The sequence below is a fragment of the Sturnira hondurensis genome, unplaced genomic scaffold (genome assembly GCF_014824575.4).
Source record: "Sturnira hondurensis isolate 20B ecotype Veracruz unplaced genomic scaffold, ASM1482457v3 Scaffold0008908, whole genome shotgun sequence".
NCBI lineage: Eukaryota > Metazoa > Chordata > Mammalia > Chiroptera > Phyllostomidae > Sturnira > Sturnira hondurensis.
The window spans coordinates 1,538,033-1,558,397 of NW_028081539.1; the positions used below are offsets into that span (position 1 = coordinate 1,538,033).

At 36.2% G+C, this 20,365-nt stretch overlaps 1 pseudogene; it reads left to right on the plus strand.

The window, feature by feature from the left end:
• The first annotated feature begins 18,399 nt into the window (after window positions 1-18,399).
• LOC118993838 (uncharacterized) lies at window positions 18,400-18,494 on the plus strand (annotated as a pseudogene).
• Window positions 18,495-20,365: the final 1,871 nt, after the last annotated feature.

The following is a 20,365-nucleotide window of genomic DNA, read 5'->3' on the forward strand; positions in this document are numbered from 1 at the left end:
TGTGCTTAATTTTAAGCTATCGAAAGTTTTACATATTTCAAAGTTTTAAAAATTTAAATAATTATTTGAACAATTTCAAATAATTTTGACAGTATAAATAGTGAAGACAAATGTTTTTTCAGAAATCTCTTTTCTCATATATATTTACATATATAAATTTATTGAGGTGACATTGGTTAATAAAATTATGTAAGTTTGAGAGTATAGTGCCATGATAAATCATCTATATATTGCATTGTATTTACCATCCAAGTCAAATATATATTTGACCTCCTCGACCCTTTACTAATCCCTCCTACCCCTTGCCCTCTGGTAACCACCACACCATTGTCTGTGTCTATGAGTTTTTGAGTGTTTGTTTTTCTGGTTTGCTTATTCATTGCGTTCAGTATTATATCCCACATATGAATGAAATCATGTGACTATATGATCTCCCTTGTATATTAATCACGATTGTGACTTAAAATAATCACAGGACATTATCACTAATAAAATATTTTAGAATTTTTTTTATCTAGTCCAGATGTTTTTAGAAATTCTATGAATCACCCGAAGTCATGTTATGAATTAAATAGCTCTCAATACTTTTGACTTGTTTCAAAGCTTCAGTTGGTAGGATGTCTATAGAATTGCTGAGCTGGTCTTTTTTTACTCAATTCTAATAACTGTAAGCAAGGAACCAATAAACCTAAAATGCATAAATATGAAAGCATGAGGTTTGTGAGCAAATGTTTAAAGTTTTTAGTTTTATAACAGATACAGTCTAGTTTAAATTAATTGAAAAATTAATTCAATTATTGAAAAATGAGGATGGAAGTAGTTAACAAAGCAAGATATTTAGAGATAATGGTCTACTCTTTTGCTTCCAAAAGGATAAAATTCTCAATTATGATATACTATAATTTAAAATAGATTCCAAAAGTATATACCTTGTATTTTTTATGATTTTTTATGAGTATTAAAATATGCTTCCAGAAAAAAAGAGTAGATTTTCCTTGTGATTTATTGGTGATCTTAAGGAACATAGCTAAAGATAACATTTTTAAGAATCCTGGCAGCCTACAGATGTAATGTCATTGATTTATTACCTACCCCCTTAAAAGTCAATCCTTGAAAGGAACAACCAAAAACCTGTAGCAGAAGCCAATTCAGTAAAGCTAGTTCAGGTGATTAACACAGGACAGAGTATAGAGCAGCCAGCGATGCCCTGGAGCCTGCTTTAGCAGACACCAGAAAGCCAGTTGTTCATATTCCTTCCCCATTCTGTGTTAGTGACATCATGTTGGTAGCTTGCAATTGACCATGGCAGGAGTATTATGCCACAAAAATCAGAAAATGCTAACAAATAGAGCCTTTTATCTTTGTTTTTATTTCCTTCTGGACAGCCAACTCTTAAAGATTTCTGAGCACAACACTGGATACAAGTCATGATAGGGTACTTTTTAATGAAGATTCAAATATTTTCTTTGGTTTAAAAATAATATAGTGATAGTCTCACTTAGAATTGTTATAAATAGAATAAATAAATAAGAAGAATGAGTCAAAATTAACTGTAATAATGCCACTTTTACTTTAGATGGTGGACTATGAATTATTTATTAATTTATTCCATGTTTTGCTTTGTTTATACCCTGTGACAAATGCTATAACTAGGTAAACATGTTTTAAAGATAAATAAGAAAGGAATTTTTTAAAAGACTTTATTGATTTATTTATTTTCAAAGTAAGAGGAAGGGAGAGAGAAAGAGGAAGAGAAACTGATCAGTCGTCTTCAGCACACACACTCCAACCAGGGACTGAACCAGCAACCTTTTTCTTTGCTGAATGATACTCAACCAACTGAGCCACACTGGTGAGGGCAATAAGAAAAGAATTTTAGTCAAAAAGCTCATATTTTTTTTGAAAAATCACATAAATGAAGACTATGTATTAAATGCAAATGTAGAGATGTGTGGGGGATATTATACGAACACCAAAGGACAGGATCTATAATGGACCCTCAGCTTATGAATATAATGTCTTAGAATGTAGGTACTAGAATATATACTGTTTATCAGCATTTATTCTTATTCAGGGCTAGTTCATCTATTTTCACTGGATCATAGAGATCCAGTCTTCTCCAAGGCAATGCCCATTAGGTGTATCTTCTTCTCTTCTAACCCTTCCCGTTGTCTCCTTCACTTCAGCTTATAACTTTGCTCTTTGGAGATTTTTTGCTACTCACCTATGCATCTCCATCCTGTACAGTGACAAAAACTGAACCAGAGACAAAGAAATGGATCCTGTCACCTAAAATTCTCAACTTAATAGTAAATATTTAAGATTCCTACATCTATAACTAAAGTATCTTTCCCTCTAATCTAAAACAGTCATCTATTTTCTTTAAATCTAGCTTTACATCTATTATGATATGTTTAAATTGTCAAAGAGAATTTAGCTTTTTCTCAGACTATGCCATGTTAGGTACATGTTATGGAAAGAAAACCAACATTTTAAGCAAGTGTTGAGTGTAGAGGAGAAAATATTTCTGTCAGAAGTAAATTCACCTCCTGGTAATGGCAAAGGAATTTCCATGAAGGTATCCAAGAGTATCAGTGTTATACAATGTAATTTATTTTTTCTGGTAGTTTTAAGTGAGGTCTGGCTTTTGAAAAATGTAGGCTCGGCTACAAGGAGTAAATAAGAGTTATATTTACTTTAATTTATTGAGCATTGCTTATGTCCAGAGTGTTCTAGAGTAAAAAGAGATGGACACAGCCAGGTATCTGCCATCAAAGTCTTTATAATTTATTCATGAAGAGAGACACAGAGACCTTTAATATAATTTTGTAATAAATACTAAGGAAGAGGTCAAATACAGGGAGAGACCAAAAGAGAAAGCATATTTTCACTGGGAAGGGGATATGAAACAAGTAGTATAGAATTAAGATAGAAAAATGGCAATTGGTGAAAGCAGTGGAGGAGTAACCAGAGGAAAGACGTGTTTCCAAAGGGGTTTGGGATGGGATGGTGAGGCCAGCACAGAAGGATTTTGTCCAAGTTGGAGACCTGGAAATCTAAAAGACACACTGGTAACATAAAAGCCAAAGGAGATGAGAAAGAAATAGTCTCTAAATGAATTCAGGTCTTTAAAATGTCTTTGGTACACAGAGACCAGTTCATTTCCAGATTGGTTCCTAGGGGGTAGAACATGGTGGAAGAAGAAAGTAATCTTAGTGGACTGAAAAATGAACAGAAGATAAAAGAGTGAAGATGGGGAGTGGGGTGGAATTTATGAAATTTATCTGTGTGGGATGGCGGTGCTTAGGTGAGTAGCAAAGAGTCTTAAGAAAACAAATTTATAGGCTGAGGGGAAGGAGGTGGTAGGAAGAGCTGGAAGAGGGGAAGAAAGGCCTAACAGACATTGCCTTGGAGAAGACTGGTTGTCTATCACCCAGTGAAAATGGGTAAACTAGCCCTGATTAAAAGGAAGGATTCTTCTTCACCTGAGACTACTTTCAGGAAAGAAGGAAAATATGCATAAGAATATGTTAATGGTAAAAGTGCAGGAAATTGAAAATATCTGCTTCTAATTACACCAGTTTTCTACTCCTCAGTGAGGAGAATGGAAGATAAATGTATTATTAAGTAAATGTGAGGGTCCAGCTCTGTCTGAACATATTATTTTTTGGTATCATGAATCTGTATGGTCACTTGGTTTTATTTATCAGGGCTTAGGAAAATGCCTAGGTATGAAGAAAGGGACTGTGGGATTGAATCATAACTGCATTTTGCCAGGCAGTTGCAGTGAAAAGGCAGAAGTACAAGGATGCTGAACATGTTCATGAGCATGATTTTGGGAGGTTAGGCTGAGTGCAAAAAGAGGTGACATAAGAATCACGTTACATATTCAGTAAAAATGGAGGGATTGAGGTGAAAGGACTGGAAATTGTAGTTAGATAGGAAAGTGAAACCAAGACATCTGATTTGGAGCAATTCAAAGTGACTTTTAAAAAAGGGCGTGTGTGTGTGTGTGTGTGTGTGTGTGTGTGTGTTGGGAGGAGGTGTGGGAAATATGTGCATGCGCATACTGCCTTCCTGTTCAGGGTTCCTTTCTCTCAGCGCTGACTCTTACTTCTTTCTGTAATAATTCTAATGGTCAAAATAAACATTGTATTATTTTGTATTCCTTTTTCAGATTTAGAGATTTTCTTTAAAAAAAAAATGCAATCACAGCAGTGGCATCCCTATCACAGAGCTGATTTGGGGATGTCTGTTTGGCAAAGATGCAATTTCCTTGGATGGCCAGTTCAGCTCAGGGGCTAAGGATTGGTCCTCATACACAGTGCAGCCTCTTGAGGATAAAATGAGCATAAAGGCTAAATTGTACCCAATCCAAAATTCTCAGCAGATGGATGAGCTTTCTAAGTTTTTACCCATAGATTTCTGAATTCTGGAGGCTGCTTGGTAGTCGCTACTGCACTAATTGGGGTTGATTTATATTGCAACAACTGTTATACATGCTTTAAATCATAGATTCTTCTAACTGGTAGATCAAGTTCACTGGGGACAATTTAAGGGCTTTTGTTAGGTAATAATGCTCCAACATGGAGCAAAATACTGAACACAAACAAAATGTATGTTTATGTACAGTTAAAGTGTAATACTTATAGGCTCTGAAATTGATGAAAGGCTATTTTAATTTAGTATTACATGAAGTTATTTTCATTTAGAATAGACTATTGATACAGATTTTGTTAAAGGGTATAGAAATCTCCCCTCAGCCATCTCTCAGTTTTTGGTTGGCCTGCTTACCTTTGTCTTCCTGGCATTTTCAGATATTCTGAGTTGCCTCAATTTGGTTTTTAAATAGGAATACAGCATTACTGAGGAGAGATGGTAGTAAATAGAACATGGTTTCGAATGTTTCATTCTAACCAAAAATATATGTTTCAGAATCTCTAATAAACAAATAGTGAGATTACTCTATTTTTGGTAAATTCACATTCTCTTTCATTTCAATTCCTTTCCTCTTATAAGACCTTAAATGTCTATATTCATGTATTTACATTTATATATCTATATTTACAGGATCTGGCACAAATAATACTACTATTTATTATAAAGTCTTTCATCAAAAATCATATGTGTGTAATTCTGTACCATAATGATATCCACTCAAGCACACCATATGACACTTTAGGTGAAATGTTCAAATTAAAACTATAAATTATTACACCTGTATTATTACTCAACCAACCACACTCACATAGGCGTTACTCCTGCCAGACCCTGTATATACATCTTTCCATATTCTTAGCACTGTTCCAGATACTTTGGGAACACAAAGATAAAACCTATGTTATAACCTCAGCTTCTGACCATCTAATTGGAGCAGATTAGTATCATGCATGGAACAATAAGGGCCAGGAAAACAAAGTGAAAATGAAGTGTTAAACCATGCTCTCGTTATTTATTCAGCCAACTTCTATGAAGCACCTTGTTTCTGCTGCCCTTCTAGGTGGTGAGCATACAGTACTGAAGAAAACTGATGGAAATACCCGCTCCTACATGGTTCATGGTGAGCAGGCAATAAGCAAGTAAGTACATTAAAGAATAAAGAATGCTAAATAGAGACAATGAGGAAGAAAGGAGTATTTGAAATGTCAGCAGGATGATATGAGGAATTTTTTAAAGATTTTATTTATTTATTTTTAGAGAGAGGGGAAGGGAAGAAGAGAGGAAGAGAAAAACACCGATTCTCGATCAGTTACCTCTCCTACATGCCCTGATCAGGGATTGAACCCCAAACCCAGGCATGTGCCCTAACCAGGAATCAAGTGGCCACCTTCCATTTTGTGGGGTGATGCCCGACCAAATGAGCCACACCAGTCAGGGCTGGTGTGAGGAATTTTGATAAGTTATTTAGTGAATGGTTCACCAAACAGAAATCTAAGTAAAGGAGCTGAACTGGCCACGAACATGTCTTGGAAAATACATTCAGGCAGAGGAGAAGTCAGGTGTAAAGGCCCTATGGCAGGAGTGTGTTCAACAGGGTAGAATAGTGAGGGTGCATGAATGAAGAGAGAGCATTCAGTGAGAGAGCTGAGATGAGAAGGGAGAGGAATAAAAAAGTAGTTAGAGGATATCTTCAGGAATTAAGATTTGAACTGAGTTTTGAGGAATAATTGGACAATGGATTGGCATATAACTTTTTTTAAAGGATTTTATTTATTTATCTTTTAGAGGGTAAGGGAAGGAGAGAGGGAGAGAAATATCAATATATGGTTGCCTCTCATGTGTCCCCTGCTGGGAACTGGCCTGCAACCTGGGCATGTGCCCTGACTGGGAATCGAAACCGCAATCGTGTGGTTCACAGGCCCGCACTCAATCCACTGAGCTATACCAGACAGGGCTAGAATTGGCATATAGCTATTGATAAATAGTTCGATTTGAGCATAGACATAGTCAGAATTACTATGTCTATGCTATTAGAGACTATTAGAGACTATTAGAGACTGTGAGAATAACATGCCTCATGTACCTTAAGTAGAGGAAACATTCCTGGATTAGCTAATTGTGCTGGAACTAAATTACTAATGCCCTTAAATGAAGTGAGAGGAATCTCTTACATGATGAAATAGAAAAGCAGAGAATCTTGGAAGTTTTTGAGCATCAAAGTTTGAATAAATTGGACCAGAGAAGGACAACAGATAAAATAAAAACACAGAGAGAAAAAGAAAGAATATTGACTTCTACAGCAGTTTAAACAATCAAACTATTCCTCCTCATCAGTAGACTTCGAATTTCCTCCTGTGGTTTGTAAACATGCATGATTTTGTGTGAACTTATAAACAGAACCATTGAAAATGATATGAAATGTAGTTTGAGATGAGAAGAGAAGAGGAAGTGAAGAAGATTAAAGAAAGATTATAAGATGTAGAAATAGGAACATAAATAAAAATAATTCAAAAAAGTTGAGTTTCCTTAATCATTTCTATTAATTTGATATTAGGAATGTTTTAATGTGTTGACATTTATTTCAGCATAGTAACCTGCTCTTTGGGTTATTTCCTACATTTTGAGATAGAAGGTGTTTTGAAGGTATTTTTCTAACAGTAAAATAAAAATGTACTTTAATGTTTGTCTCCTGCTGCCTCTCTGACATGGAAAGATTTTCGCACAGGTTGATACAGGAGGTAAAAATAAAAATTGCTTTTCCTGAGCCATTGGACTGCAAAATGCAGTAAATTTCTAAATGGCAACACAAGAACAGTGTTTATGACTGTGGGGGATTTGCTTACTACAGAGCATGCTTTTAGGTGGGCTGGGAATTTGTGAAATTCTATTTTCTATATGTGACCTTTAGCAAAAATTGAAGATGGGAGAAAAATTCTTTTCAACCTTGAGTGGTTTACCAAGTAATGTGCATTAATTGGGCTGTGACTGTCAGCGTGTGGTCAGACTAACCAAGACCAAAACAGCCTTAATATGTGAACTGGAAGGACACGTTTCTGAACCCAGGTCAGAAACGGGTAGAGGAGAGTTTTGTGACTAATGGTAAAAAGCAACAGCATTTCAAATGCATTTAACAAATTTCTAGTGGTTTATTTATAAAACAGTTGTTTGTTGTTCTTATCATCCGAAAAGAAACAACTCCGGCATGGAAACATGCAATGGCATAATAACCTCACACACTGAATTACTGATGGGGAGGAAATAGGAAGCAATGTTCCAAGACAGGGATTCTCAAACTATGGCCCCTGGGCCAAATCTGTGTCCCACCCCCATCTCTTTTTGTAAATAAAATTTTATTGAAACACAGCCATACTCATTCATTTATGCATTGCCCTTGGCTGTTTTTCCAATGCAATGACAGAGTTGAGTTGTTGTTGGAGAGATTGTCTGGCCTCCAAAGCTGACTATATTCGCTATGTGGCCTTTTATAGAAAACATGTATCATTCCTGTTCTAAGAGAAGCACCGCCTATGAGATTCACACTGCTGGAAGATGACATAAACATTGTTATGGGAGGGCAAAGGAACCTGGGAAAGAGAGATGAGTGGCAGAGAGAGAGCAGTAAAAGAATTCATAGGCTTCATGAAATAGGTTTTGGGTACTACTGAGTACATACAGCTCATTTGAACACCCACAACATCCAATGCTGTGTTTATTTTTGAAAATAAAAATAGAGTTTGGCCAAATTCTATAGTGCTATTATTTGTTGTGTTGCATTAGGAAAAGGTATATATATATGTGTGTGTGTATATATATACTACATAATATTTATATATTTATAAATACATAAGTGTATTTATAAATAAATATATATATATATTTTAATTGTTTTTCAAGTACAGTTTTCTGCCTTTTACCCCCATCCCAGCCCACCCCCCAGCCCTCCAGAGGTATATATTTTTATGTACCAAACTCCTAAGGCAACTAGTAGGTGTTGAATTTAAACAAATGGTGGCCAGATATTTCTTTAGCAAAATGTGTTTAATTCTGCAATAACAAAAGAATTGCAATGAGTAAATGTAGTCTAACAGCCAACCAAGCTCATGTTGACAGAAGAAAGAAGATTTTATATATATATTTTTCTCTTCTTTTTTGTTTTTGTTTCTTTTTATTTTATTTGTTTATTTATTTAATTATTGTTCAAGTACAGTTTTCTGTTTTGTACTCCCAGCCCACCCCACCCTCCCACCCCATATGGAAGAAAGAAGGACTTCAGAGAGGAGAAGATCCTCCTTCTCCCTGCTAGAGTAGTGAAGCAGAAAAATATCTTTCTTTTCAACATAAAAAACATCTCTTCCTTCCTGTTTGGGGTAATTGACAGAGAATAGTAGGGCATGAAAGCTTCCTCTATAGACCCTCTCATCTCCAATTTAAATGAGCTCTCTGTTTAGTAATCCTCACATATGCTATATAACAAACAATTGTTAACAATTAGATTTATTTATCAAAGAAGTGAAAAATAAGCCATTTTCTCATTCTCAACCCCTCTTATTTTAATAGCAATAGTGTTGTTTTGAAGCTATATAGGAGAAAATTGCCACTTGCAATATCACAATATCTTTATATTGTGCGAAACAGGTGAGAAATTCAGATATATTACATGGTACTTATACTACTATTTATTTTTAAAGACTGATATTTGTTGTATTTCTTGAGGGAAACAACATATTTTGTCCAGTTTGGAGATGAGCTTCCTATCTCTTCTATCTCATCTATGAAAACTCATGACAAGTGCACTTCATGAGCACGTGAGAAAAACTTGAATGATGCAATGGGATGATGAAAACACATTTCAATTTTTAAGCATGCTGGTTATTTTTGGTGCTGCAGTTACAGATGGTGCAGTATTTGTTTGCAAAACTGCACTGATAAAAAATAACAAAGGTAATTTTTATTTGTTTTAAGATAATTCCTGTTAAATATTTCTGAAGAAATGGTGCCTCCTTTCATTTTTGCAATAAATTTTCATTCTAATTTTAAAATACACTAAAGTAGCTAGATGTTTAGGGAAGCATTTCTCAAATTTTGATGTCTTAGAAAACTTTCCCCTCAAAAATTAGTAAGGATGTTAGCTGTATGTTTGTGTGGATTATATCTATTATTATCTATAATATTCAAAATTAAAACTGAGAACTTTTAAATAATTATTAATTTATTTTAAACTTCTAATTGTAAAATATATTTAACAAAATTTACAGTCAGAACCATTTTTGAGTTTATTGTTATTTATAAGCATAGTCATGTTGTTTTGTATCATTAATTCATTTTTAAACAGTTTATTTATTTATTTTTAGACAGAGGGGAAGGGAGAGAGAAAGAAAGGGAGAGAAACATCAATGTATGGTTGCTTCTTGTGTGCCCCCCATCCAGGACCTGGCCTGCAACCCGTGCATGTACCCTGATTGTGGACTGAACCAGAGACCATTTTGTTTGCAGGTCAGTGCTAAATCCACTGAGCTATACCAGCCAGGGCTCATTAATTAATTTTAAATGGCAATAATTGACATGGACACTAGCCCACAGTGTCCACAGCGTTATGGAAGAGATATGAGATAAATTCACACAGACTACCGAGTCCTGTGGAGGAAAAGGGAAGGCATAGCTACTTTCTCAAGGGGAGAGCGCCCTGACCCTTGGCCTTGACAGGTTTTTATTGGGTTTCAACTTGCACAGGAATACAGGTAAAGCTCATCAATCATTGTCAGGCAGTAAGGATCAAACAATAGATAGCATACAAAGAACTACGAGGGCCTATTCTGAGTCAGGGTTTGTTAGCTAAAGGACTACAAAACTTTGGGAAACAAAATCATTTTCTGCTAGGACCCTTATCATTTAATTGAGAGCATTCTTAGCAAAGCAGGCTTCACAGGATTTTATGTATTCTTTCTTAGGCCTGATCACCTGGGGAACCCGCCCTTTCCAGCACTGGGCTACACTGCCCTTTATCATAGTTTCAGGCTTAAGTCAGGCAGGGGAAGTAAGGCAGCCAAGAGATTAGGAGACTTCTTGCTGACAAAACGAGGACTCAGGCTATGTCAAAGCTGAGGGGTGAGGGTACTTCACCCCCCAAGTCCTTCCCTGGGGCCTTCCTGTGATCATGCCTGTCTTAGATCATTTCCCCCTTGGGGAATCTTACCCATCATTGGCTAACCAATCAAGCATTGGGGGCCAGTTATGGATGAAGTAAAAGGAGCAGAAGTGGTGCTCCTGCCAGGGAAATAAGCTTTGTCTCCTTAGTGGCTTATGGTCTGGAGGTCACCCACTCAGCCATAGCCATGGGGGTGGATTACAGCTTCTGAAATAAGGCAGGGAAGTTCCCAACAAATAATAACACTATCTATGGTGACATAAATAACATATTTTAATAGAAAATGCTATTTATTTTTTAAATAAAAATAGATTTCCCAATTTCTATAAAGAATAGATTCCCCCACCACAAATTCTATAAAGGTAGAAGCAGCATTGTTTTATACTATTATAAAGTTCTTTAATGTCTGGCTTAATAGAAAATGTCAGATTCTTATATCTGCTTTGCATTCCTTATGGTACAATATGTTTCTTCATGGAAATATGAGGTCTATCTGGAAAAGGTCCAGCCATTGTTAACATAATGAGGATGTTTTGCATGACATCAGTGTAACCTGGCAGTCAAGGAGACTGTACTGGAATGCGCATGCATGGTAATGATCACTTCACTGTACTTGGCAGTGGGGGTAGTAGACATGGTTGAATGAGCACATGCACTGTGTGGCCTTGGCATTCAAAATGACTGAGTGAGTAGAGCAGTAAATCTGCATCAAATTTTGCATTAACCTTGAACATTCCTCCGTGGAAATTATTCAGATGACTCAGAAAGCTTTCAGGGACAATGCAATGAGTGCAGCACAAATGAAAGTGTGGCACAAGTGCTTCACAGATGATCTAGAATCTGTTGAAAGTGATCCATGTTCTGGAAAGCCTGCAACAAGCAGAACACCTGAGAATGCTGGACATGTTCAGGCTGCAATCAACAAAGATCAGTGACTGACAGTGTGAGAACTAAAAGCTCATATGAGGATTCCAAAAACTATGGTGTCTGAGATTTTGATGCAGGATCATGTCATGGTAAATTTCATTCCATGGCTTCTGCTCCCAGAGCAGAAGGACCACCATGCTGCAGTTGGGAGAGCTGTATGAGGCCTCAGGTGCCTACTGTGAAGGGGACTGAGGTGTCCTTATCCTATGTATAATGTTTCTTGTATCATCTCCAATAAATGTCTCTATTTTTCATATTACATGAATGGATACTCTCTGAACATATCTTATATATGAATAAATTCTGATTTCACATAAGTATGTAGTTGATAAAAAAGAATAATTTAAATCGCCTTTCCAGATAATTGTGGATTTGTTAGGTAGCCAACACTGTGCATGTAAAACAGAGTGAGAGTAAAAAATAGCAAATAATACCTTAGTATACCTGCAAATATGTTGACCTTACAGACCCCCTGAAAAAGACTCTTATAGGACCTCTGGCAACACTTTTGGAATCACTGGTCTAGAGTATAGCATTGTGCAAAATATGATATGACTTCTTAGACTCATATCATAATTTGCACATAATTATGTGCATAATTTGCCCATAATTTGCACAAGGTTAACATCAAACATTGTAATTTTTAGAAAATCATATTAATTTCTTTTAAGTTGAGGTAAAACATGCAACCAGGCCCTGGCTGGTGTAGCTAGTGGATTGAGCACAGGCCTTCAAACCAAACATTGCTGGTCTGATTCCCAGTCAGGGCACATGCCTGGGTTACAGGTCATATCCCCAGTATGGAGTGTGCTAGAAGCAGCCATACATTGATGTTTCACTCCCTCTCTTTCTCCCTCCCTTCCCCATCTTTCTAAATAAATAAATAAAATATTTTTAAAAACATGCGACCAAAATTACCATCTTAACCATTTTTAAGTATTCAATAGTATTAACCATATTCATGTTGTTTTGCAAAAGAATTCGTCTTACAAAACTGTGCTGGAAAAGCTGGATATCCACATTTCAAAGAATGAAGTTGGCCTCTTACCCTTACCACATACCACATAAAAATATTAACTCAAAGTACATTTAAGAACTAAATATAAGAACTAAAACTGAAACTCCTAGAAGAAATCTAGGGAAAAATCTTCATAAAATTGGATCTGGCAATTATTTCCTGGATATAACACTAAAAGCAAAGCTAGGAAAAGCACAAATAGACAAAGAGGACTACACGAAGCATAAAAATGTTTGTGCATAAGGAAAACAATTCACAGTGTGGAAATGAAAAGGCAACCACAGAGTGGGGAAAATATTTGCAAATGCTATGTATAATAAGGGTTAATACCCGGAATACCTAAATAACTTCACTAACTTAACTAAAAAATGAATAATCCAATTTAAAAATGGGAAAGGACTTCAAAGAATATTTTGCCAAAGAAGATGTACACTTTCTAACAAACACATAAAAAGATGTCAATATAGCAAATTATTAAAGAAATGCAAAATGAAATCACATGAAATATCACTTCATACCCATTGGAATGACTACTATCAAAAATATACATAATAACAAGTTTTGAGAAATTAGGACATTTGTGCACTCTAAATGGGAATGTAAAATTATATGACTACTTTGGAAAATAATATGAAGGTTTCTGAAGAGCTTAAAAATAGAATTACATTATGATGCAGAAATCCAATTTCTAAATATATATCCAAATGAATTGAAAACAGAATGCCTAAGAGATAACTGCACACACACATTCACTGTAGCATTATTCATAGTAGTCAAGATGTATAACAATGCAAATATCCACTGGTAGATGAATGAATAGATAAACTGTAGTATATACACAATATAATTTTATTCAGCCTAAGAAAAAGAAATCCTGTCATGTGCTACCACATGAATGAGCATTGGGTACATTGTGTTAAGTGAAGTAAGCCAGTCACAAAATGACAAATACTATATGACTCCACTTACATGAAGTATCTAAAACAGTCAAGTGGAAAGACTGAACAATATATATATATTGTATATATATATATATATATATATAGAGAGAGAGAGAGAGAGAGAGAGAGAACATGTGTACTTGGACAGCAGTATTGTGTGGAGGGGAAAGAGGGTGAGGTGAGGTGGAGGACAGCATGGGGGATGAATGGTGATGGAAGGAGGCTTGACATGGGATGAAGAACACACAATACAGTGTACAGATGATGTGTTGTGGAATTGTACACCTGAGACATGTATAATGTCATTAACCAGCACCACCCTAATAAATTCAATAAAAAGAAAAAATGAAATAAAATAGTTAAGGTCATAGAAATAGAAAGTAGAGTGGTGGTTACCAGGAGCAGAGGTAGAGAAAATGAAAAGTCATTGTTTAGTGGGTATAGCGTTTCAGTTTCCCAAGATAAAAAAATTCTATAGAGCTGTTTCACAACAATGTGATTAAAGTTAATACTATTGTACACTTAAAATAGTTAAAATATTAAATTTTGTTATATATTTTCCAGTTTTTCTTCTGGTATTGATTTCTGGATTGAATTCAGTGTGGTTAGAAAAATGCTTTGTATGATTTCGGTCTTCTTGAATTTATCAAGACATTTTTTGTTGCCTAACATGGTTTATTCTGGACAATGTACCATGTCACTTGAGAGGAATGTATTCAGGGGTTACTGTGTGGACAGTTCTGTTTATACTGTAAGTTACAATTAATCTATTGTGTTGTTCAAGTCCTCTATTTCCTTATAGATCTATCTCATTCCATCCATTATTGAAATTGGTGTATTGATGTCTTCTGCTATTATTATGTTGTTATCTATTTTTCCTTTTAATTTGGTCAATGTTTGCTTCATATATTTGAGAGGTCATATTAGGTACATATATATTTATTAATGTTGTGTTTTGCTGATATTTTTCCCTTTGTTATTATGTACATTCTTTCTCTTGTGACACTTTTCCCTTAAAGTCTATTTCATCTGATGTAAGTATAGCCACTCCTTCTCTCTTTTATAAACCATTTGCATAATGTATCTTTATCTTCTTTTCTCTGCCTTTCCTACATAGGCTAGTTTTAGCCTATGTAGGTGTGCTTAAATCTGAAGTGAGTCTCCTTCAGACAGCATGTAGTTGGATTTTGTTCTTTGGTTTTTGTCTCTTTAGTCCATCTATGTCTTTTGATTGGTGAGTTTAATTTACTTAGATTTATTTCTTAAGTCAGGTTAATTGAGGTAGAACATATGATTACATACAATAAAATTCACAAATATGTGACAAATATATAATATATATTTGCATATATATTTGCATTTCACATATATTGTATATTACACAAATTATATAACATTTACATATGTAATATAATATTTGTATGTTATGCATAATATATTTGTCTTATGTGACTACTACCACAATCATGATACAAGATGTTTTTATCACCCTCAAAACTTTCCCTGTGCGTCCCTCCCCAAGTCCCTGGTAACAACGGATCTGATTACTGTTGCTTTTTCTAGAATAGCATAGAAATGGAATCCTAGAAAATATAGCCTTTTAAGATTGGTTTCTCAGACTTCCGCCAAGATGGAGGCATAGGTAGAAACACTGTGCCTTCTCCCACAACCAAGTTTGAATACAACAAAGGTTTGGAGAAACAAAGACACAACCAAAAGACAGAAAACTGAATTATACGGAAGTCTGACTACATCTAACCATTCAACAGGGACGGTAAGAGGGGCAGAGCCAGCAGCGAGCAGGGTTGGGCAGGACAGGTCCCCCGACCCAGACGCGCAGGCAGCCCAGAACCAGTTGGAGTGCGGGGCAGACTGACCACAGTCGCACATTCGTGCACAGTGAGACAGACCACGCAGGCCCCAGGGGGCGAGGGCTGACGGCGGTGGCACACTCGCGTGCAGTGGGACGAAACGTGTGGGCCTGGTGACGGCAGCAACTGCGGCACCAGTGAGGCCGCTGCGGCAGGCGGCAGACAGGACTCCATTGTTCCTCTTTGACCCAGCCCCCACATACAGCATCACAACTCAGCAACTTAATTGCCCTGTGCTAGTGAACACTTTAGGGCTCTGATCCTGCTATGGAACAGGCATGAACAGCCCAAAAGATGGCCCAAGAAGAACTCAAAGTCCCAGAGCTGATAACTCTAAGCGACCGAGAAATTGCCAGCCTCTCAGAAGCACAATTCAAGACACTATTTATCAGGATGCTCACAGAACTGGTAGATTATAGTCACAAATTAGAGGAACATAGTCACAAATTAGAGGAACATATGAAGGCTAAACTAATTGAAATGAAGGGAGATGCACAGGAAACCAATAGTGATGGAAAGGAAACTGGGACTCAAATCAATGGAATGGACCAGAAGGAAGAACAAAACATCCCACCAGAAAGGAATGAAGAAATGAGAATTCAAAAAAATGAGGAGAGGCTTAGGAACCTCCAGGACATCTTTAAACGTTCCAACATCCGGATTATAGGGGTACCAGAAGGGGGAAAGAAACAGCCACGAGTGGAAAACTTATTTGAACAAATAATAAAGGAGAACTTCCCCAGTCTGGCAAAGGAAATAGACTTCCAGGAAATCCAGGAAGCTCAGAGAGTGCCAAAGAAGTTGGACCCAAGAAGGAACACACCAAGGCACATCATAATTACATTAGCCAAGACCAAAATGAAGGAGAGAATCCTAGAAGCAGCAAGGGATAAGGGGACAGTCACCTACAAAGGAGTACCCATCAGACTGTCAGCGGATTTCTCAAAAGAGACCTTACAGGCAAGAAGGGGCTGGAAAGAAGTATTCCAAGTCATGAAATCCAAAGACCTACAGCCAAGATTGCTTTATCCAGCAAAACTTTCATTTAGAATGGAAGGACAGATAAAGTGCTTCTCAGATAAGGTCAAGTTCAAGGAGTTCATCATCACCAAGCCCTTATTATATGAAATGCTAAAGGGACTTATATAAGAAAAAGAAGATGAAAAATATGAACAGTGAAAGGACAGCAAACACACAGTTATTAACAACCACACCTAAAACAAAAGCAAACCAAGAGGACAGCTAGATCAGGAGTGGAACCATAGAAATGAAGAACACATGGAGGGTTAGCAACAGGGGGGTGGGAGGGGGAGAAGGGGGGAGAAGGCACAGAAAATAGCATAGATGGTAGGTAGAAAATAGATGGGGGGAGGGTGAGAATAGTGGGGGAAATATAGAATCCAAAGAACTTGAGACACATGGTTATAAACTAAGGGGGGGAGATTGGTGGGGGAGGGAGTGTGCGGGTGGAGGGGAATGAAGGGGGGGAATAGAACAACTGTAATGGTGTAATCAATAAAATATATTTAAAAAAAGAAATAACAGTACTTACTCTGGTATTATTTTTTATATCCTGTTATGAAAAGTTAAACTAATCATTAAGTAAAAAATAAAAAAGAATAAAAAAAAAGATTGGTTTCTTTCACTCAGCCTAAAGCTTTTAAATACATTTATGTTTTTTAAAGATTTTTTAAATTTTATTTCTCACTTTTTAAATCTTTATTGTATTTTTTCCATTAACGTTTAGTACCTTTATACTCCCACTCCTCTCAGCAATCACCACACTGTTGTCCATGTCCATGAGTTTCTTTTCCTTTTTTGCCCTATACCTCTACCCTATAACCTTCTTCCCAGCTGTCATCCTGATCTCTGTGTATGAGTCTGTCCCCACTTTCCCTGTTAGTTCAGTTTGTTCACTAGTCTACATATGAGCAAAATCATAGGGCATCTGCCTTTCTTTGGCTGGCTTACTCCCCTTAGCCTAATGTTCTCCAGGTTGATCTATACTGTTTCAATGGGTAATTTTTTCTTCTTTTTTATAGCTGAGTAGTATTCCATTGTGTAAATGTCACAATAGTTATTTTATCCACTCTTCTATTGATGGATAGATTTAAAGTAATTACTGATAGAGAAGAACTACTATTGACACCTTTTCTGTGTGTCTTGTAGCTATTTTGTTCTTTTTCTTCTTCCACAATTCTTTTTGTTTTGTTAATTTCTTATAGTAATATGATTTCTTTCTCATTTCATTTTGTATATGTTTTATAGAAATTTTCTTTGTGGCAATCTTGAGGATTACATAGAATACCTTAAAGAAATACAATATATTTTAAATTTTTAACAACTTCAATTGCATGAAAATCTTTATTAATTTATATCTTGGCCCTTCCTATTTCCTGTTATTGATTTCACAAGTTACAGCTTTTTATATATTGTGTGACAACATAGATTTATAGCTATTTTTATTCTTTTAAAATTTTAATCTTTTAATATCTTTAAATTTGATATCAGAATAAAAGTTGGCTTAACACTAACATCACAATACTACAGGGTTATTTCTATGTCTATATAGTTACCTTATCAGACAGCTTTACACAGGGCAGGGCCAAAGGAGATTTACAGTTGTGAACACACAAAACATGGAGTTTTTCTTGTATTATTATTTATTTATTATTGTGTTATTTTTCATGTGAACAACTGAAAACCTACTTTTACCCTGCACTGTATTCATGTGCTTTCATGTTGCTATCTAGCATCTCTTTGTTCGTATTTGAAGGAGTTCCTTTAACATTCTTTTAGAGCAGGTGTAGCGGAAACAAACTCCCTTAGAGGAAAGCCTTACTGTCACCTTCATTTTTAGCTTTATTAAGGTCTAATTGACAAATAAGAATTGTACACACTTAAGGTATGCAGCTTGATATTTGATATACATCATGGGATAATCATCACACTGAAGATAATTAACATACCCATTGCTTTACATAGCTGTCATTTTATGTGTACAATAAAGGATTGTTAGCTAGAGCCATATTGTTGTACATTAGATCCCCAAAACTTGTGCTCGCTTCGGCAGCACATATACTAAAATTGGAACGATACAGGGAAGATTAGCATGGCCTAAAACTTATTTGTCCTGGATAAACAAAACTTTACATTCTTTGTTCAATATTTTCCCATTTCTCCTTTCATCTCCCACCCCTGGCAACACCATTTTTCTCTGCTTCTGTGACTTTAACTATTTTACTTTCTATATACATGTGATCATTCAGTATTTGTCTTTCCATGTCTGGCTTATTTCACTTGGCATTATGTCCCCCAGTTTCATCTATATTGTCACAAATGGGAAGATTTTCTTTTTTTAAAGATTTTATTTATTTATCTTTAGAGGGGAAGGGAAGAAGAGAAGGAGAGAAATATCAATGAATGGCTGCCTCTCCTGTGTCCCCTGCTGGGAACTGGCCTGCAACCCAGGCATGTGCCCTGACTGGGAATCGATCTGCAATCCTCTGGTTCACAGGTCCACACTCAATCCACTGAGCTACACCAGCCAGGGCAAGATTTTCTTTTTTCAAAGTCTGAATAACATTCATGTTTCTGTGTATGTGTTCATAGATATAGGGAAAAATACATATATATACATTATCAACACATGTACAGATTATTTATTGATACATAATTATTTGTTCATTAAAACATTTGCATTGTTCCCAAACCTGGCTATTGTGAATAGTGAAATGAATATGAAAGCACAGAGCTTTGAGATACTGATTTTACTTCTGTTAGATATACACCTAGAAGTATAGCTGTATTGTAAAGAGGTTGTATTCTTAATTTATAAAGGAATTTTTGTATTATTTTCATAATAGCTGTTCTAATTTATATACCAACCAACAGGATACAAGAGTTCTCTTTGCTCAACATCCTCACTAACACTTGCTATCTTCTGTTTTTTTTTTATGATAACCACCAACAGTGTTGTCAAGAATAAACATTGGAGGAAAGATAGTCTTTTCAATAAATGTGTAAGAGACTGTTCTGTGTGGCATGGGCCCAGATCCCACTGAGAGATGCATAGGACCCATGCCCACAGTTAGGTTCTCCCGTGGAGAATCAGGCCTGCACTGTACTTAGACTGCTATGAGACTTGCTTTTTTTTCTTTTTAGTATATTTTATTGGTTATGCCATTACAGTGGTCCCATTTTCTCCCCCTTTATTCCCCTCCACCCCACCCCCCACAATTTCCCCCCTTTAGTTTATGTCCATGTGTAACAAGTTCTTTAGATTTTATATTTCCCCTACTATTCTTGCCCCCCCCCATGTTCTACCTACCATCTATGCTACTTATTCTCTGTACCTTCTCCCCCCTACTCCTCCTCCCACTCCCCTGTTGCTAACCCTCCATGTGATCTCCATTTCTGTGGCTCCACTCCTGATCTAGCTGTCCCCTTAGTTTGCTTTTGTTTTAGGTGTGGTTGTTAATAACTGTGAGTTTGCTGTCCTTTCACTGTTCATATTTTTTATCTTCTTTTTCTTAGATAAGTTCCTTTAACATTTCATATAATAAGGGCTTGGTGATGATGAACTCCTTGAATTTGATCTTATCTGAGAAGCACTTTATCTGTCCTTCCATTCTAAACGAAAGTTTTGCTGGATAGAGCTATCTTGGATGTAGGTCTTTGGATTTCATAACTTGGAATACTTCTTTCCAGCCCCTTCTTGCCTGTAAGGTCTCTTTTGAGAAATCAGCTGACGGTCTGATGGGAAGTCCTTTGTAGGTGACTGTTCCCTTATCTCTTGCTGCTTCTAGACAAGGGAGAACTTCCCCAGTCTGGCAAAGGCAAAAGACTTCCAGGAAATCCAGGAAGCTCAGAGAGTCCCAAAGAAGCTGGACCCAAGAAGGAACACACCAAGGCACATTGTAACTATACTAGCCAAGATTAAAATGAGACTTGCTTTTGGTAAAACTATCTCACCCTGAATTGAGGCAGAAAACATTTACTGCAAAGTAACTTCCTTGAATCC